We start from the raw sequence: 20,079 nt of genomic DNA on the forward strand, positions 1-20,079 counted from the left end.
GGTGGGACGAAAAACTAGGTCCCGTGTACACATTGGTGTGCACGTACAAGAACATTTGAAAGTTTGAATTCAAAATAAAAGAAGATCGTGATCCTTATCTAATCTCCCATTATGTATCTTTAAATAAATAATTAAATATATGCAAACTAATCTTCCCGTGAAGAAGTTTAGATTATAATTACGGCCTTTTGATTAAATCGGAGTTATTTTCTGGTTAAAGAATCATGTATCAATGAATGTACTGGATTTTATAAAGAGCTGTGTTGATGTTCTCAAAATCTTCTGTAATAAGGAAACTAATCTTCTCATGGCAATGTTTAAATTATAATTAAAACCGTAGTTATTTGTTGGTTGTAGATAGTTTTATATAACATAATAGTATACAGATTGTGGATTTTAATGAACTTTGTTGGTGTTCCAGAAATCATCTAGAATAACGAAATCACTACCTTGTGTAAGCTAATCTTTAAATTATAACAGAGAACTTATTTCTAAACGTAGTCTGCATTATGATGACGACTTTTCGATAAAAGTTTAATTATATTCTGGTTGTAGAAAAGGGTATGGATGGGTATAATAAATTTAAATTTATCTTTCACTGAAATTTTGATTATTATTATTACGACTTCTTGGTAAATTTTTAGTTATTTTCTTGTCATGTCTGAATTATTTTTTATAATATACGAAATAACAGTATTGAATTATTATTGTTTTCAAAATCATCTATAATGTGGTTTTATGGCACGTCAGCTCCAGCCGGGCTATTTTGCGCCAAATATATAAAATAACAATTTTGAATTCTGTAAGTGCTTTATTGGTATTTTCAAAAACATCTATACTGTGGTTTTATGACACGTCAGCTCCACCCGGGATATAATGCGTCCAATATATAAAATAACAATTTTAAATTCTGTAAGTGCTTTATTGGTGCCCGGTAAAGAAAGCATTACATAAATGAAAACTAATTTTCCCATGATGAAGTTTCAGTTATATTAACGACTTCTTGATAAAATCTTGATTATTTTCTGGTGATAGATTTATAACGTCTGGCATTCCATGGATTGTCAGGAATTACTGAGGAATAAATTTCAAAACAATTCGTCATGATTTTGATTCTTTCTTAACCTCTCTGTTTTAAGTCAAAACAATGTATTCGGTTGATTTCATGTCTTATTTCGAATAACGGGTGTCGCGGTGGCTCAGTAAATGAGGCGCTAGTTCAATAATCATGATGTCCCGGGTTCGAAATGAAATGAAATTACCCCCCCCCCTTACTGCTCTGCTCCGGCAGTGTGCTATGAGGGGAATCTTGCCCGGGCAGCGGCACTATGGCCTACTCTTATATCGAATTCCAATTGCCAGGGATCTTTCACGTGCACGCCAATGTATACACGGGTCCTCGGCTTTCCGTCCCATCTGAACGACTAAACAGCTGTTCTTATTAGGCCCCGTTCTGCACCACTGACAAGGAGAAACCACACCGGAAAATCCCGATCCCGTTGTTGGTCGAGAACGTTCCTGGAGATATTTCGCGACGGAGAGCTTTGTAAGGAACAGCTTGAAGTCGTTAGGACATTATGAAATAACCGAGATCCTGCGTAGCCTACATGTTGGTGGTGAAAAGGGTTTTTTTTTTGCGTAGTCCTTCGGGTGGAACAAAATCCCGAGGCATGCTTGGAAAATAACCCTTGACAGTTGGAATTCAATGAAGAGTATGAGTACAACTTTTCCACTAGTACATTACTTGGTGGCGTGGGATGGAGGTAGAGGAGAGGTGAGGCTTTATTAGTTGGTGAAGGAAAGCTATATACGATTAAATCGTTTTGTTTCAAAGTATTAGGGTTTATCGTTCACTCAACTCAAACAGGGTCATTTGGGGACTAACACATTTTTCAGTTGTATTTCAACTGGCTTGCGCGTAGGGATCTTTAGAGAGGGAGAGGGATTGGTTGGTGCTTCATTATGCCAAACATCTGGTGATCTTCATAAAATAAACTAGATTACATGATGGTAAACATATCACAGCTTATGGTAAAAACAAGTACAAGGGTGGGTGGGGAGGTAGCGTCAGGGGTCATACGAACGTCTTTTAGCCGATGAGGTCAAACATTTGATTAACCAATCAGCGTTGATGTTTCAAAAGAATATTTGGAAATCCAACCTTTGCTTCGTTCGCTGTGAATGGCTGCACCGCACACCAAGAACTGTATCTTTAGCTAATCCCTCACATCAACCAGTACGCGGGTTAAATAACAACTGTTCCAGATCCTTGAGTAGTGAAGGCAAGTAAAACGAAATTTTGAACTATAAAAAACGAAATAAAACGGGATCTGTGTTTTAATCAGATTGAATCGACATGGTTTAAAATTCAAATGTGAATGACAGTTCCTAACATTTTCATCTTCAAGCGTCACAATTAGTCGACAAAACACTCCGCATTTATTTATTTTAAAAACTAAAAGTAAGGCATGGCCTCCGTTCAAATCGATATCACTTCCGCTTGAAAACATTGTAATTATTCCATAAGACGGAGAATTAGCGGCGATTAGCTTACCAGTTATTTATTTTAAGAGTTAAAACGTGCGAGGAAGCCACATAGAGGAGTATAAAAAATACGCTGTTATACGGCTGACGTGTTTTGACTGAAAACAAACAGCAATATATGTGGGTTAAAATACAGGGTTGAATAAAGATGTTAAGACTATTAAGCATCAAAGACCGTGCCGTATCTTTTTGTTACTGGAGTCAGACCAGTGTTCCATTAAATTGCAGTAATAAATACTACTAAGCATCAAAGACCGTGGCGTATCTTTGATTGCTGGAGTCAGACCAGTGTTTAAAATTATAGCATTACAATTATTTTATTAAAATGTATGGGAAGTGAAGTAATAAAGACGGTTAAGCACCTGGGCCCCGTTTCTCGAAGTCTTAACCAAAGATAAAATCAAATTTTAGTAAATATACTGAGCGCTATGGAAAACGCATCACTTTTTTTCCCAAATATTTTATTACTAGGTGGTTTTGTATGTATAATATTATGCAATACTATGAACTATTGTTTCACACAATGCTCCCAAACGCAAAAAATATCAGCCCGTGTCCAAAAAAAAAAGATTGCACGAGATGCACATGAAAAACCCAATATTCACGTGCAGCATTGTGTGTGAGCCCTTTAAAAGCATGTTTTCAACTTAATGTGCAGTACATGAACTGTGAAACGTCAATCTGTCGTAATTTGTTGTTGGACGTGTGAAGGAATCGTGCCGAGACTAACTGAAAATCAACGGAATGAAGCCATGGGAATGTCCAGGGCTGGCATGTCTACACGTGCTATTGCCAGACACTTCAATTGTCATCAGTCCACTATTGTAAGGTTGGTGGAACGTGGTCGAGTTTCTGGATCAACACGTGACCGTCAACGTCCTGGTCCACAACGCGTTACAACCCAGGCTCAAGACCGCTACATCCGGGTCACTCATCAGCGTGACAGATTCCGCCCAGCGACTCGAACAGGTACAGCAGTCGTCGGAAGACAAGGACCAGTAAGTGCCAACACCGTAAGACGTCGTTTAAGAGAAGTAGGACTCCGTGCACGACGACCTTATATTGGAGCTATCCTCAGGGATCATCACCGTCAGCGGCGTTTGATATGGGCTTAAGGACACCAGACATGGAGAAGAGTAGACTTTCATCTTTTTCACGCTGATGGCCATCAACGGGTGTGGAGACGTCTTGGGGAACGTCTTGCAGACTGCTGCGTCTTCGAAACGAATCCATGGGGTGGGGGAAGTGTAATGGTGTGGGGAGGCTTCACATTTCATCACCGGACCGCCCTACACATTTGCAGGGGTCGCGTTAATGCTGTAGCCTACCGTGATGATGGCCCGTGGAGGACACACGCGCTACTGACATCTGTGTCGTACTTTTGGTTTTGACCCCTCTGACTTTGTAGCCTTGATTACAGATTAAACATCCGTAAGTGTACAAATGTGTTGTTATTGATGTGTTCCCATTTGAATATTGTTCACAATAAGAAGCAAAATAAATAAGATATGTTTACAGGATCATTTTGTTATACGAAAAACTAAGTGATGCGTTTTCCATGGCGCTCAGTATATTTCAATTTTGATTGGCTAAGCACTAAAATCAATCTAATATTATCCAATCAAATTACTAAAAATTGGATTTTATCTTAGTTAAAATTTCGTGAAACAGGCGCCATAAACCATGTCGTATCTTTGGTTGCTTGAGCCAAGGCAGTGTTTAAGATTACATGTATAGCATTACAATTTTATTAAAATACAGTAAAGGTGTAAATTCTATTACCACCAGAAATCGTGCTTTATCTTTAATTGCTGGGGTCAGACCAGTATTTTAGACTATTGCATAAATATTTTAAAACCCAGGCTCAAATGCAGTGAAGCAATAAAGACTATTAAGCACTAGAAACCACGCCGTATCTTTAGTTGCTGGAGTTCAGTGTTTAAGACTTTTCTGTAAGACGTTAATCAAAGAAACGACCCGACATTGGTCGACTAAACTACAAGTTTTAAAGAATGCAGCCTTTATATTGGCTTAGAGCTCAAATTTGTATTAGGATTTTAAACTCCAACCAATGAAAAGGTTGCACCCTTCAAATATTTTAGTTTTAAGTTTTCATGAATATGGCCGCTGGTGTTGGCACAAAAGCACCTTCGGGATGATTAGATATTCCCAGTTCGGGGGGTCACGATGAGTAAGACGCTGGCTCGCTAGCCTGGAGGTCGGGTGATCCATCCCTGCATTGGCCGAGAAACTGCATCCAGATTTTCCGAAGTGGTTCAGTCTTCGTTCGGATGAGACGAAAAACCGAAATACCGTGTACATATTGACGTTACGTAAAGATCCCTTAACAGTTGGAAATTCGATATAACAGTAGGCCGTAGTGCCGCTGCAAGGGCAAAATTTTCCTCATTGCACACTGTATGGCGTATGCCCGTCTTCATTAGCCCAGTTCGGAACAAAACAGTAGGACGTTAAAACCCATTTCATTTCATTTCATTTTCCCAGTTCTCCCTTGTGAGGCTGACAAAGAAAGTTGGCTCGTTGTCCTTTGTATTGTTCACGTCAATGAACCATTGACAGTTGGAATTCGATGAAGAGTAGGCAGAAACGGCGCTGTCCGGGCCAAATCCTTCTTCTCACATTCCACACGTAACTATTGACATGACACAACCGTAAAGCTGTACTACTTTGTTGCATGAGAAACGATAAAAAGATAAAAAAGGTATGCCGAGACAAACTGATTTCAACACTGGTTTAATAACATTTTAAAGTACTTTTCGTCCGTCTTGGGACTATTCATAAATAATGTCATTCCATAGAGATGGGAGAGAGAGAGAGAGAGAGAGAAATGGGGTTTAACGTCCACTCGACACAAACTAGGTCATTTCGGGACTAACATATGGTTTAATTTTATTTCAATAATTCGCTTGCGCGTAGGGGTCTTTAGCAGTGGGAGGAAACCGGAGGACCCGGAGAAAACCCACGAGGTTGGACAGGCGACCCTACTCCTTGTCACGTACAACCAGGGATTCGAAACCACGCCAGTCGACTCAATGACAGACTTTATGATACAACGCGCACACGCTAACCATTCAGCCATCTCCCCCCTCCCCATAGAGATGGACAACATAGAATAATTTATATATATTAATATAGTAAAACCTTGGTTTTAATTGTCTATAGTCTATAGTTATCATTGTTTTCATCGTCTATGACTACATAGGCAACTAACAGAAAGCATGTATATACGTGTGTTAATCTGTTGTATATGGGTACAATTTAGAATATATATATATATAACAAAGTTCGGTTAAATAACATTTATACCATTAATGTATTTAAAAGTTGAAAAGAGACTCTTTAAGTAAATAGGAAAACTGATCGGGTAATCAATGCAAGTTGATTAACTTAAATCGTTTAGTAGCTGTAGCCGTATCTGGAGATTCCACGCCTGCTTTCACAGTAGTGATATCACATGAACTTTTATTCAAAAATAGCCTAAATCGTGGTGGATTATTTCGGCACCCTGTTAACATCAAGTTGGTCGCAAATGCCGAGATTTCAAGAAGAGGGGTACTTAGAGGATTCTCGTCTGCTTCCCCAGTTTTGATATGCCAGATTTTACGACGTAGTTGTGAACTTTTATTTAAAAAAAAATAGAAAATATCGTAACGAAATTTTTTGGCGCGCTGTTGAAATCAAGTTGACCGCAGGCTGCGCGTATATATGGCACTATAGAAGCAATTTGGCACGGATGAGGTGAAGAAACCACTACAGATCTGATAGTAGTAAGTTCAAAATCGTGATTTAGTTGTAAATACACTCACCAGGTAATTTATCATCGCTAACTGGGGCAGCACAACTTTTTCCCATTCGGTTTAACATAGCGTTTGGCAACGTTTCAGCACGCCTGCTTACATCATCGCGCTACTTACGGTTCGTATGAAACATACATCAAATGATAACAAGAGCATCGCTAACGCAGCAATATACGTCCACATTCCTGTTTTGTTTGATATGGTCCAGTTTGCATTGAGGGTCTGTGAAATAAAACTGGGTTGTAGGACTGCTATCAGTTTAACGTTTCGTTCACATTAACAGAACACAATTTTTATTTTAAAACAATCGATGTCTTTATTCTAAAAGCATGACGTTTAGAATAGGTATCCCCATTTCAAAAGGATCGGTTAAGAATTGCGGCCTGTAGGCAAAACACAAGACACACAAACATTAGGCGTGACTCTGTCCCAAGGGGTTGAGCATGCACCAAAAATAATAATAGAGGCCAGCCTTAGGATTAAGGAATAAGTGTAAAAACGTAGCCTTAGGCTATAAGGAATAAGTCTAAAAAAAATTTCAAGATGATCGATTAAGAAATGCGGTCTGCAAGTGACACACAGACATAAAAAAAGAAAATGGGCGTAGCTCTGCCCCTGGGGGTTGGGTATTCACCACAACTAATAGGGATGTTCCTTAGGATAGAAGGAATATGTATGCTAAGTTTCAAGGTGATACGATAAGAAATGCGATCTGTAGATGACAAACAAATAAATAAATATAAGGGATGGGCGTGGCTCTACCCCTGGTGGTCGGGCATGCACCAAAAACAATAGGGATCATACTTAGGGTATAAGCAATTCATATGAACAATTTTCAAGACGATTGATTAAGAATTGTGGCCTGTAGGTGACACACAGACATAAAAAGAAAAGAAAATGGGCGTGGCTCTGCCCCTGGGGGTAAAAAAACAATAGGGGTCATCGTTAGGGTATAAGCAATTCATATGAAAAAATTTCAAGACAATTGATTAAGAATTGTGGTCTGTAGGCGACACACACACATAGAAAAAGAAAATGGGCGTGGCTTTGCCCCTGGGGGGTGGGCATGCACCCAAAACGATAGGGATGTTCCTGAGGGTACAAAGAATAAGTATGCAAAGTTTCAAGATGATACGTTAAGAAATGCGGCCTGTAGACGACAAACAAACAAATACAAAAATGGGCGTGGCTCTGCCCCGGGGAGGCGAGCATGCACTAAAAACAATAGGGATCATCCTTAGGGTATAAGGAATAAATATGTAAAGTTGATACGTTAAGAAATGCGGTCTGTAGATGACAAACAAATAAATAAATATAAGGAATGGGCGTGGCTCTGCCCCTGGGGGTCGGGCATGCACCAAAAACAATAGGGATCTTCCTTGGGGTATAAGGAATAAGTATACCAAGTTTGAAGAAAATCCAGTAAGAATTGCGCCCTGTAGGCGACACAAAGACACACGAAAAGAAAATGGGAAATGGGCGTGGCTCTGCCCCTGGGGGTTGGGCATGTACCCCAAACGATAGGGATGTTCCTTAGGGTACAAAGAATGTGTATGCAAGATTATAAGTTAAGAAATGTGGCCTGTAGACGACAAACAAACAAATACTAGAAATGGGCGTGACTCTGCCCCTGGGGGTCGGGCATGCACCAAAAACAATGGGGATCTTCCTTGGGGTATAAGGAATAAGTATACCAAGTTTGAAGAAAATCCAGTAAGAATTGCGCCCTGTAGGCGACACAAAGACACACGAAAAGAAAATGGGCGTGGCTCTGCCCCTGGGGGTTGGGCATGCACCCCAAACGATAGGGATGTTCCTTAGGGTACAAAGAATGTGTATGCAAAGTTTCAAGATTATTAGTTAAGAAATGTGGCCTGTAGACGACAAACAAACAAATACTAGAAATGGGCGTGGCTCTGCCCCGGGGGGTCGGGCATGCACCAAAAACAATAGGGATCTTCCTTGGGGTATAAGGAATAAGTATACCAAGTTTGAAGAAAATCCATGAAGAATTGCGCCCTGTAGGCGAACCACAGACACACACACATACATACATACACACACACACACACACACACAGACAGGGGCGACGGCATAATACGTTCACATTATGAATGTGGACGTATAAAAAGGCCCATAAAAAGTGCAATTGAATAAGTGGCTTATGAAGTGCTATCTTAAGAGTTAATCTCGATATTTCAGTGCGCCATGTTGCTGGTTGTATATCACGCGGCTTATCTGTAGTACTATCTTACCGCCGTAAATAACTACTGTTATAGACGCATAAATAGAAACCCAGAAAAAAAACAAATATATCTTATGGTGCGTTTGTCTATATTCGTCGAAGGGAGTCACGGTGACTCAGTGAATAGGGTGCTGGCTCAATAACCACCTAGTGCCGGGCGTTGTTCCAGTGGGTTCTCCCGGATTTTTCGGCGTGGTTGACACAGCTCACTAATTATTGCTACGCCGTCACCCACGAAACAAGGGGTTGAATATACATTTCCTGCCAGGTTTTGGTGAATATTTATGATTTTGAGGCAGAAGGATACAGGAGTTCAGAGGTTGGTTAGGTTGAAATGTAGGGCGGAAAATTGCCTCTACATCCAGTTTCTGTATCTCGGGTCGTTCTAGGTGAACCTCATACGTCCTTTTGGGCAAGAGGTTGCCACATGTTGCTCCATCTGTGGTAGAAGGCGCTCTTGCCAACGAAAATTTGGGAAAAAGTTAGAGTAGGGTCTATGAGACGATATTGAACATTACAGTCAATAGGAAAATCATTGGTGATCTGTGGCCTTATGAAGTACTAACTCAGACTTTCACTTCAGGGCGCCTTGTTGCTGGTTGTATATCATGCGGCTTGTCTGTAGTACTATTATAGACGCATAAATAGAAACTCAGAAAAAAACAAATATATTTTATGGCACGTTTGTCTATATTCGTCGAAGGGAGTCACGGTGACTCAGTGAACGGGGCGCTGGCTCAACAAACCACGTAGTGCCGGATGTTTTTCGAGTGGGTTGTCCCGGAGTTTTCGGCGTTATTTCACCTTGTAGCTTATACAATGGTAACTACAAAGTTTATCTCGGGGTTTCATGTTGCTGGTTGCACATCATGCGGCTTATCTGTAGCACTATCTTAAAGGACATTATTGGTGTTAGCCATTATCACATATGTGATAGAACTGGTTTTAAATACATTCCAAATATAATTTTAACACATTAACACAGAGATCATTGCTATAATTTTAAGAAACGGAACCTGGAGGTCACGGGTTTGATCCCGGTGTTGGCCGAGCTAGTTCTTTCAGACTTTTCAGCATTCATCATGAGTTCAGTGGTTAAGGACGCGAGGTCTGACAAGAACCCGCGTCTAATCGTTTGGATGGGACGACAAACCGAAGAACCCTGTACACGTTTTCGATTGAATGACTTGATTATAGCTAGGGAATGCTCACTAATCCGTGGGTTCATTAGTCCACCGATATATATTATTAGGGTTTGGGTTAGGGTTAGGGTTCATTAGTCCACCGATATCTATTATTAGGGTTGGGGTTAGGCTTAGGTTTATTGATACCCATATTTATAGTATTTCTGATAGTGGCGGACTAGTGAACCCGCGGACTAATGAACCCCTCTCGATTAGCTAGCGTAGAATTGCTACCACCGTGGGTTGTTTGCAGCTAATTAGAGGCAGCCTTTACCTGTTTATACAGCAGTGCAGATTGTTGATTTATTAAAGGAAACGCCAAAAAGTGTGTTTGTCCCATTATGGTAATGTCAGAATAAATCTATCTTGCTACCCGGTGCAATTCCATTGCAAAGAAAATTGACAGCTTTGATCGTGAAAAGGTCACTTTTAGCTAAACGAGGTTTGGACAATTCTTTTGGCCGTGAATCTATTTTTGTAGTTGTTTTAAAATCCTGATATGCATATCAAAGTGTCTTAGAATAGAACAAGGTTGGGACAATTCTTTTGGTCGTGAATCTAGTTTGTGGTGGTTTTATGTCTCTAAGTTCTCGTCCGTCTAAATAACAGGAAAAAAAAGCGATTTAATGTTTACCAGACAAAAAGTTCTTTTATTCATAATATTTCAAAATCCTGATATGCATATCAAAGTGTCTTAGAATAGAACTGAAAGGGTGTGGTTAAACTACTTGGCAACATGGTTCTTTGGTTATCGGTTGTTTTGGAGGTATCCATTTACGTGCGCCGTTTAGATAGACTGACTGCTTTTTGGGTGAGATTTACACAACTTTATGTTCTGTTTGGGATCCTCTTTTACCCGCGCCTTGTAGATAGACTGATCCTCTTTTACCCGCGCCTTGTAGATAGACTGACTGCTTTTTGGGTGGAAATTACACCACATTATGTTCTGTCTGGGACCCCCTTATCATAGTAATAAATAAAAGTAAACTGAAATAAAATGAATGATCTGTTCGAAGAAAATATGGTTATATTTGTCACAATTTTATTGACTAAGAATAAATTCGACTACATTTTTTAGTCTGTCTTATGGTCCAAAGTGGATTAAAGTATTGGTGATCAGAATAGGGAACCTGAATGTTGATGAATCCCGTGACCAATACAAACAACGGTTCACAGATTAGAAAATAAAATACGATAGAAATGTATCATAATATAAGATATAACAGTAGGCCGTAGTGCCGCTGTCCAGGCACAATTTCCCTCATGGCACACTGTATGACCTATTCCCGTCTTAAACCCTATTTCATGTATTGAAATGAGTAGGCACGATCAAGAGTCATAAATTGTACAATATGTTATCAGTCCATATAATACGAATTCTTGGTTGTCCGTAAACCAATCTGATGAAAATATAGATCTATATTTCGTTTCGGTTTTTTTATACTTTCGATGGCCTACACTACCTAGTGTAGTAAAGACAAGTAAAACGAAATTTTTAACTATAAAAACGAAACGAAATTGGATCTGTGTTTTAATCAGATTGTCTGTAAACCGATATTGTTTGTGGATAATACCCAGAAAGTTAGAACATTTTTCTATACACGGTGGTCCATATACTTAGTACAATTTGAACAATGCAATATTTGGTAATCCTATATAGATATACACGGGGAAAAAGGTTTGATCTTAGCACGTACGCCATGATACCTGAACAATACACAAGGATTCAGACCACCAAATATTCCACTCAATTGATAATATTCTTTTCAGCTCTTTCCTAATTTTTTCTGGAGGTCGGGTTCATTGGCCGAGAAAGTTCATCCAGATTTTCCGGCGTGGTTTCCCCTTGTCAGTGATGCAGGACGGAGGGCCTGACAAGGACAGCTGTCTAATCTTTCCGATGGGACGAAAAACCGAGGTCCCGCTGTCCTGGCAAAATTTCCATCATTGCACACTGTATGGCTGCGTTTGCCCGTCTTCATTAGCCCAGTCGGAGCAGAACAGTAGGACGTTAAACCCCATTCATTTTATTTCATTTATTACAATTCTTAGCTTATAGATTAGTGTTTATTATTTTAGAAGCAATTACACATGGTGTGTCTGGTGATACTAAATATTGCGATAATCTGAAAGAAACCCCTTGAATAAACCGCACGTTTGACTGTTAAAACATCAAATTTCTGTTCATCTTGAAAGACTTTTTGTGTTGTTTGTTTTAGAAGTTATCAGTTTACCGGTAACATTTATATCAACGAATCTAAAGATGATAAATATAAATCATAAAACTGCTGCATCTTTTTGTAAGCAAACAACTAGGCTAGATTATGTAATATTTATTGTAGATATGTTTGGGTATAGGGTGTACTATAGACCCATATTATATAATATATACTAAACAGCAAAAACAAACGTCAGTACGATTTCAAAATCAGAGAGGCACTTTAATCAAATCTTTCTAGAAAACGACTTACTAAATGGATCAACGCAATTTTTTGTGAACAGTATGTTGACACATTAGTGATTAGTTCATCACAATTCCAAGACATTACGAGAAGGTTTATAATCTTTGCACAATCTATACATCAGTATCTGGTGTGTCAATAACAACAGCAGCGTAGCGTCTGTACATGGAGTGGACTAGACGATTGATGAACGCAATTGGCACCGGGAACCACACTCTCAGAAATGCCTAACGCAATCCATCGGCTGTTTTTGGTCTCCGTACGTTCCATGACATGACACATTGGTCAGAATAACGCTGGCCACGTCGACGCCATATTCTGGTCCTGCCATCTACAGTTGATACGCAATGCCGACTCTCATCTGTGAACAGAAAGTTCTCCATTGCCCGTGTCGCCAGTTCTGGTGTTGTTGGGCAAACTGTAGACGTTCACGTCGATGGTGAGGGGAGAGGATCGGTCCACGGTAATGGATGTTCTCTCTGGTGAGACGTTGGCGCACTGTATCGGTACTGATGGGTCTTCTGTGTGTTCCCACTGTCTGACGTGCTATCTCAGATGCCTGTGTGAAGGGATTCTGCATGTGCTGTTGCACAACATGGCGGTCTTGTCGCCTTGTGGTAACCCTTTGGTCTACCAGTTCCGGGTCGATCGTCTGTGGTGTTGGTGGCCCGAACGCGTTGCTGAAGCCTGTAGATGATCCGAATATTGACCTGGAAGTGATTGGCAACGGCATGGGCAGTGTGGCCAGTGTCGAGTCTTCCAAGCGCCTGGTTCCTTTAAGCTGTCGTGAGTCGTGGTATGCTGCTGACGTTGAAGTGTGAATGATTCAACCAGGTATGGGGTTGCATTTGATAGGACTGGTCCCGGTGAACAGCACGTGCAGCATAAGTTACATGAAAATCATGGAGAACACATTACCATCTCAAAAGTCAGGTTGCGTTTTTGAGAACATTTCCTGAGTTCCATTCTGTGTTTGGGAAGGAGCCTTATTGCTCAGGTAACGTTGGAGATGTGGTCACAAATATACAATAAAAACATTTGGCTAGTATTATACAATGCATCTATTCAGAGTAATCTACCAACTTGACATTTCTTTTGCTGCTTAGTGTATATATATATATGTGTGTGTGTGTGTAATTGCGGTGCATTGGACGTGCAGTTTTCAAATATATTCATTTTGCATTATCTATTTTTGAAATATAATAACGAGAACGGCCAGCTCTTTATCTAAATCATACATAATGATACTTGATTGACCCCTAATTTTTATAGAAGGGTAATTATACATATTTACTCGTGAACGGCATACGCACCGCTACTATTTAGATGTCATTTAAAACATGCCATAGAAACACCTAGAGCTATTGGGTACAAAAATAAAGTTTAAATGGCATTAACAAGCTCGGGGTTGATATTTCTTTCACCGATTGGTTAGCGCATGTCTGCCATTGAGTCAACTGGCGTGGTTTCGATTCCCCGGTTTTACGTGACAAGGCGTCGGGTCGCCTGTCCAACCTCGTGGGTTTCCTCCGGTTTCCTCCCACTGCTAAAGACCCCTACGCTCAAGCGAATTATTGAAATGAAATTGAATCATATGTTAGTATTACCTAGTTTGTGTCGAGTGGGCGTTAAAGTCTCTCGCTCTGTCTCTCTCTCTACGGTGTTCCCCATTGCTAAAGACCCCTACGCGCAAGCGAATTATTGAAATAAAATTGAACCATCTGTTAGTTCCGAAATGACCTAGTTTGTGTCGAGTGGACGTTAGCCCCACCTCTCTCTCTCTCTCTTTCTCTCTCTCTCACTCTCCAACATGTATCAATCTTGGAACGCCCATGCCATTCTAACCCCCGAATGTCACACACAACACAATGAGAGCTATGTTCAAATTAGAAGTATCTAAATATCTATTAACCCTTTCAGTCTTCTACAAATCAGTCTATCCGTGGTTTATACAAGGATGTCTTGTGTTGTTTATCGTAATAAACATTAACACTTTAACTTTTATAAAAAAACCTTTTATTCTCGATCTATGTTGGCAATCTGTTTCACAGAGTGTTGAGTGTTACGAAAGTCTTCTAATATATCTGTAAAAGATGACTGCCTGCGGTCATATCACGCGGCGTCAATCATTATTTCAATGGCGCAAATATTCACTGCAGATCAGTGTGCTATTGGTGGCACTGTTATATTCTCTATGCCGTTATCTTATCGTAAAGTTTCTGGTTTAATTCCTGCAACTTGTTTTAATGCAGTAGTTTATCTATGAGGAGGTAGAACGGGTTGAAAATGGAGGAATTATCTGTTGAAAGAGGTGTCTGGTTTTGATATCGTTCAAACTTAGTTCACGATTATCCTTATTATCTGTTGGGACTTTCTTTTCAGTGAACTCTGCCCATTTTATATAATTTTCTTCATATAAATCGTGGATTTTGTAATTGAATTATAAATTATATCATTTAGTCTATCTATCTATCTACCTACTTGGTTTTTTTTATAATTGTCTTCATATGTAACCTGGATTTGGTTATGGACTTTATTTTCAGTGAACTCTGCTTATTTTATATAATTTTCTTCATATAAACCGTGGATTTCGTAACTTAATTATAAATTATATCATTTAGTCTATCTATCTTTATATCTACCCTACTTGGTTTTGTTTTCATCTTCCAGCGAACTCTGCCCATTTTCTATGGACAGAGTTCGCTGGAGAATACTACCAGCGTAGACTGGATTAACCAAACGCCAAACTTTAGAATGTAAATCAGTTTATATACATTTATATTACATTACTATATGAGTTGCGAGCCAATTGTGTCCATTTCTAGGTGCAAACAAATAGAGATTTAGCTCCTTTGATATAATAATCAAGACAATTGAATGTACTTTACATTAGTGTATTAATCTCTATTGGTTATTCGCCATTTCTAGGTGCCAAAAATAGAGATTTAGCTCCTTTAATATAAGGATCGAGACAATTGAATGTACTTTACATTAGTGTATTAATCTCTATTGGTTATTCGCCATTTCTAGGTGCCAAAAAATAGAGATTTAGCTCCTTTAATTTAAGGATCGAGACAACTATCAATTGAATGTACTTTACAATAGTGTATTAGGGCTATTGGTTTTTGACCCCACATTGACCTAGGTATTAACCCTGCCTCATTACTCAATATTTATGTCATGGAAATTGAGTCAATGATAATAACCATATCATTATAAAAAGGTGTTAATACGCCTATCATGATCCTTAATTCGCCATTTCATCCCTCAGTATTCATATATACGTATATATATCTTCGCTAATATTTAAATGTCAACACATCAGCAGGACTTCGTTTGATGCTAAACATAACGGAAGTCGCCATCAAAAAGTTTCACGATATGAAAAATAATAAATCATTATGAAATTTAATAGGATAGAGAAAAAGTAGTCCGGCGTCATCAATATGTGAAATACATGCAATAGAAGATGGTATCACGTGATTAAGTTATCAAGTAGGAATGTTGCTCTTTAATCAAATATATTAGATGACGTTGGGAAAACGGAAGTCAGAGATGTATAAAAACGATCAGGGTGTTTTGGCTGTTGAAAAAATGAACAATCACACCCATTCAAAAATTAATGAATATACTTTCATTCGAAGCTAGCCATATGCATGCTCCATGGGCCAATTTGCGTGTTTTCTGATCAATGTTAAGGTGCAATTACTTCTGCTGATTCCTCACACAGGACACAGAGAGAGCGGGAGAGAGAGAGAGAGAGAGAGTGTGGTTTAGAGATATACAAATACATGCATAATATTAACTTTTGGTTGTCCAATTAATTATAAAGGGGTCAAATGATTCCCATAGAACTTCCAATCATCATGATGTATCCACTAAGGTATCACCAGACCACGCATTTTCATGAGCTACGTTTGTGTAACTACATAAATGAATAATTTAATAAAAATAAATAGTTTGATATTGTTAATGAGAAGTTCCTTGTTCACGCAGATCTTTTTGTCTAACTCACTTTATGAATCTCTTTGTCAATCACTTTCACGTGAAATGAAATGTAATGGAATGGGGTTTAACGTCCGTTTGGGCTAATGAAGACGGGGATGCGTCAAACAATGTGCTATGAGTATAATTGTTCCCGGACAGCGGTGCTACGACCCACTTTTCTATCGAATTCCAACTGTCAAGGGATCTTTAACATACACGGGACCTCATTTTTTTGTCCCAACCCAACAGCTAAACTTTAACATAATGAATAATTTGTGTTGTTCTGCGTGTTTGTTTGACAGTGTTTCACTCTCTATTAGTTAGCCGCGGTGGCTAGGTGAGTGGACGCTGTCTCGCTATCCTGGAGATCGCGGGTCCGATCCCGGTAATGGCCGAGAAAGTTCATCGCGATTTTCCGGTGTGGTTTCCCCTTGTCAGTGATGCAGGACGGAGGGCCTGACAAGGACAGCTGTCTAGTCGTTCGGATGTACACATTGGCGTGCACGTAAAAGATCCCTGGCAGTTGGAATTTTATATAAGAGTAGGCTGTAGTCTGGGCAAAATTGCCCTCGTAGTACACTGTATGGCGTATTCCCGTCTTCACTAGTCCAGTCGGAGCAGAACAGTAAGACATAAAACCCCATTTTATTTCATTTCATTTCAATTTCAATTAGTTTTGAGAACACCACTCCATGTACGATTCATTAGATATACCCATGACCAGAGGCGGTGGTAGGCCAATTCAGCCGGGGTTGCACTTTTGGTCTACTTCATAGAAGAAAAGGTTGTTTTTCTGTATGGACTGTAAAATGTTTGTTTCATAAGTATGTTTACCGTGTAGTACCCCAAGCAGCAAATAATTTGATAAACCGTATCATCTTCTAACTAATACAAACTGAAATGTATCAAATGTCGTTGTCTGAGTCATTTTGAGAATAACAAAGTTTAAAATATACTAAATGTTTCAACACTTTCACGTGTGCCATAAATGATAATTATTTTCTACACCTGTACATCGAAGAGGGATACACAAAACGCCCGACAGAAAGAAGAAATTAGTAATCATTATTTATAACAACTTGGTGAAAGATTGTGTTACCGATAGTTTGTGGCTTGGATTCTTCAGGGTATCAACTACAGGACTGCTGTAATCCATCATCTCATGAAGCGTGGTAGTTTTAAAGAAGCAGTCCTCAATTACACATGATGAAATGAATGGGATTTAACGTCCCAATTTTATGCACCAACCAGATTGATGAAGACGGATATACGCAATACACTGTGTTATAGTGGACATTTAGCGTTTCCGTCTATTCGTCATCGAATTCCAACTGCTAAGGGGTCTTTTACGTGCACGCTAATGTGTACAAGGGACTTCGGTTTTACATTCCAATATTCGCCATTGAATTCCAACTGCTAAGGGTTCTTTTACGTCCACGCCAACGAATTCCATCGACTCTTCGTGGAATTCCTTCATGGGTACGTTTACGTTCACACTAAAGCGTACACTGGAGAACTAGACACTGTGCCTGTCCAGCAAGCCCCTTCATCCGGCACCACTGACAATGAGAAGCCCCTTTGTGAGCCAGCGCCATACTCCATGAGCCCCCCAAAGTATGTTGTTGATCTTGGTGTTTAACGTCCGCTTCAACCGAGGGTGATATCGCAGACACGTTGTGGGAGATAACTGGAGTCCCCGAAGTAAACCGCGAGGTTGAGAAATCGCCACAATCTCCAAACCACGACCTCAAGCCAGAGATGAATGACCAGCTTGAGCTCGAAGCTCGACACTCTAGATCACTGGGCCATCCCAAAACTATCTGAGACGGCACCTTTAAATGTAACTGACGAATTCTGCTTGCAGGATGCTAAATCAAAAACAGCGTTAACGGGGTGAGGATGGTAGTAGTTATCATGGCTAATAGCCTTGTACCTGCTATCATTGGGCCACGAGAGGTTAAATATAGCCACTAGAATTTAACTCGATACAGTGTTTCTATCGGTGTATCAACTAACAAGCCACTGAGTCAAAACAATAATTGGCGTCTTCTTCACTAAATTAGCATCCGCGAGTAAATAAAACAATGGTCGGTTTATAATTTGTTTACCATTCTCCGATAAACCGTCGACTCTTTTCATTTCTCTCATCGCCTCTGGGGTAAGCTGAACTATATAGATCGGTTCATTGAAACCAGACAGAAGTCACTGTGTACGTTGATTGGCGAATGATGAAGTCTCGGAACCAGGGGGTTGGGTGGCCGACTGAGTTAACGCGTACGATCTGCATCATAAGGTTTGTCATTGAGTCAAGGTACAGGCTGGGAATCGAAACCACTCCACCTATGATCATACACGTACGCTTTAACCATTCGGCCAACGACGAAGAAGGAGTACGGGATCATTTGATGTATTATGCGTTGGCCAAGAAATTTCCAAGGGATTTTCCAGCATGGGTCCCCCTTGTCAGTATTGTCGTTCGGATGGGACGAAAACCCAAGGTCCCGTGTACGTAAAGAACCCTCATACACTGCATGGCGTATGCCCCTCTTCATTAGCCCAGTAGGAGCAGAACAGTAAAGGACGTTAACCCCGTTCCATTTTATTTCATTTCAATCCCCTAACCAGTTAATTCTAGGCGTATGCCCGTCTCCATTAGCCCAGTAGGAGCAGAACAGTATAGGACGTTAAACCCCATTTCATTTCATTTCATTTCAATCCCCTAACCAGTTTATTCTAGGTTTCCACACACTTGGTGCAGACATAAAGTTGTAAATTATAAGGTATGCTGTAAATTATGAGTCGTGTCCCATGCCAATTCTTGGTGCAGAATTTTACTAGGTGCCGCGTAGTAATAAAAAGTAATATTTTACGTCATCGTCGTTTAATCTTGTTTTGTTAATTATATTCATGTTTAGTGGTCATAAAAAGTTCAGTATTCTGATTATCAGACATTCTTGTTGCCGGAACAGATTGTTTTTATATGCCCGCATTGAAATATGGCCGTATATTGCCGTCGCCCCCGTCCGACAGTCTGCCAGGATGTCCGTCTATCAGTCTGGCTTGTGGACGCTCTAGAGGCTAAAGTTAATATCCGATTGACTGTAAATTTATGCACAGTGTTAAGGTCATAAGACAAAGAAGCCTTTTGATTTTCAACAGTTTCTGATAATTACTGTCAGAATTATGGTCCTTGGTCACTTTGAAAAATCTTGTGGGTGGTCTAAACGCTAAAGTTGACATCAGATTGACTAAAGTTAAATGTATACACGGAGTTTACGGTCATGAGACACAGAAGCCGATTGACTTTAAATTTATACACACTGTTTCCGATAATTACTACCAGAGTTATGGCCCTTGATCACTTGAGAAATCTTGTGAATTTAGGTGATGGAATTCGACGTGTAGGCTGAAATGTACACCAACGTATGCGCGTTCAGTTGGTTCCGGAAAGAAGGAATATACATTCCATTTCATTTACATACCGCACCAATTGTATGTAGAACAAACACTCCACTAATAAGAAACAATTCTTGCACTCGTTGATAAATAAAAATAGGGTGTTACACCCCGCACCAATCGTATGCAGAACAAAAACCACCTACATAAAGAAAAATGGGATATTGCATCACACTTCATTTACATGCCGCACCAATCGTGTTTAGAATAAAAACTTCACTAATAAGTAACATCTCTTTAATGACTTATCAGTGTTGATTGTTTTCATTAGCAGAATATCGAGTAACGATAACATTAGCTATGTAATTTGCCACTGCTGGTATAAAAGATTTCATGCTTATTATGTTATTTAAATAGGCTTTTATGTTATTTAAATAGGATAT

At 39.6% G+C, this 20,079-nt stretch overlaps 1 long non-coding RNA gene across 1 annotated transcript in view; it reads left to right on the plus strand.

The window, feature by feature from the left end:
• The window catches only part of LOC126821165 (uncharacterized), a 60,628-nt gene that overhangs the window by 663 nt on the left and 39,886 nt on the right, over window positions 1-20,079 (plus strand). The gene's annotated exons all lie outside the window — the stretch shown is intronic.

Source organism: Patella vulgata, chromosome 1 (assembly GCF_932274485.2).
Source record: "Patella vulgata chromosome 1, xgPatVulg1.2, whole genome shotgun sequence".
Classification (NCBI taxonomy): domain Eukaryota; kingdom Metazoa; phylum Mollusca; class Gastropoda; family Patellidae; genus Patella; species Patella vulgata.